The sequence below is a fragment of the Papaver somniferum genome, chromosome 5 (genome assembly GCF_003573695.1).
Source record: "Papaver somniferum cultivar HN1 chromosome 5, ASM357369v1, whole genome shotgun sequence".
In the NCBI taxonomy this organism is placed as follows: Eukaryota; Viridiplantae; Streptophyta; class Magnoliopsida; order Ranunculales; family Papaveraceae; genus Papaver; species Papaver somniferum.
The window spans coordinates 133,842,839-133,844,730 of record NC_039362.1 but is presented as its reverse complement, the minus strand read 5'-3'; the positions used below and the strand labels follow the sequence as shown (position 1 = coordinate 133,844,730).

At 34.8% G+C, this 1,892-nt stretch overlaps 1 long non-coding RNA gene across 1 annotated transcript; it reads left to right on the top strand.

Moving 5' to 3' along the window:
• The first annotated feature begins 549 nt into the window (after positions 1-549).
• LOC113277831 lies at positions 550-1,690 on the top strand. Its single transcript, XR_003325157.1, has 2 exons — positions 550-1,186; positions 1,343-1,690. It is a non-coding gene; the product is annotated as an uncharacterized LOC113277831 (long non-coding RNA).
• Positions 1,691-1,892: the final 202 nt, after the last annotated feature.

Here is a 1,892-nt window from a genome sequence, read left to right as displayed (position 1 = left end):
AAACTTAAAAGTTGAACTCAAATGCACCCTATTTGAACTTATAGAAAGACAGATAGGCCCATGATCTGAGCCTATAGCTACCAAGTTTACAAGAGAAGCCTCTTGGAATTTAATATTTCATTCAGCATTAGCCAAAGCTCCATCTAATCTTTGTTTAATGTTTGTTGTGCTCTTATAGTCTAGTTCTTTGTATTAAGTTCAATTTGGTTCTACCTTTTTTTCTAGGGTTATTTTGTTTTTGGTACTCAAGTTTTGACCAACTTTGTTGTTTGGTCTAACATTTGTCCAGCTTGGTGTTTGGTACTTGAATATGACGTTGACCCGCGTGGACTCGGTTTGACCTTGACGTGTCCACTTCTCTGTTAATTAATTAAAAAATTACTAAAAGAAAATTAACTTTAGTAACAATGACCTGCTAAGTCCTAACGTTACACGTGTACGCTCAAAATTTCATATATCTCAACGGTGGAGAATTCTCCTAAATTTAACACTTATAACCCTAAAATCTATCGACTCAACCGTAAGTTTTCTTTTCTCTTCCTTCTTTCTTATTCTTCTTCTTCTCTCCTTCGTTTTTTTTCTTCTCCTCTGCTCGAGTTCTGTTAATGGCGATTGATGCTGTTGAGAAGAGTTTGTGATGAGAAAGATCAATTTAGGTACTAGGTGTTATTGCTGAGGATGAATCGATGATTTACAAAGAAGGTGTTTAGAAATTGAAATAGTAAATCACAGAGAATCAGAATTAGGGTTTAGGTCGAATTTGAGAAGTGAATTGAGTTGTTAATGAAAGAAGAATTGATGGGTTCTTATTAATTTAGTGAGATGAAGTGGTTTTGATGATGAATTGAAGAATTTAAGGTTTTGAGGTTGATGTCGAGTACATGTTGAAATTGATAAGTGATTCGGGTTGTTGTTGATGGGAGATGGGTTTGGTTGAATTGAGGGGTTGAATGGATGTCTTGAACTCGAATTGGGGAGTAAGAATCGATCTAGGGTTCATCTGAGGGTTGATGGTGATGATTGAGACTTAGGATTTTTATATGAGATCGAGAAGAGAAGACTAATATCAGAATATAATTGATGACGGTGTGTTGCTTCAAAGTTTGTTTCAAACTCAGGGGAGATGGGAATTAGGTTTCAGCATCAGTGGGTGGTTGAACATCAATTCAGGGAAGACTATTGTTGGGTAAGTCTTTGTGTTGCTTAATTTCACAGTTTGAAGTTGAATTATTTAGCTTGTATGTGTTGAATAGATTCAGTTGGTTGAATGGTTTATACAAAGAAGAATAACAGCTAAAGTTTTGATTATGATGAATTGATGATTGTGTTATTGAGACTGCAGATGCTAGCCCATTGCAGATGGTTGACGGTAATTGTAGCTGAGATGCATAATGTTAGAAAGAATCTGGTATGGAATTGAAATGGGCAATTCAGTGGTGAGGCTATAGTTACTGATTGAAGTAACACAGTTGAAGTGGAGTTGCAGTTCTAGATAATTGTACTAATTAAAAGTAGTCATGGTATTAAATTTTAGTTGTAGTTAATCTGAAGATGATGGTGATTCAGTTTAGTGGATGTGTTGCTAAAAGCTACAACTGCAGGTAATTGAGTTGTATTAGTGTTTGTAATTGAGTTGTATTAGTGTTTGTAATTGGATTGAAGTTGTTTTGATTGAATAATTGTACATAAATCGTATGAATTTCTGTTTTGAAACTTAGGCCTATTAGTCATCTCAGTCATATAACTGACTGATTTAACATTAGCTGACCCATTAGTCTGACTGAGTGACTCAGTGTACCTTGACCCATTGCAGACACGTGTCTAACGTCGAAGTTAACGGCGTTAAGTAATTACTTATTTTTAAAATTGAAAAAAAAAACTAAACAGACTTC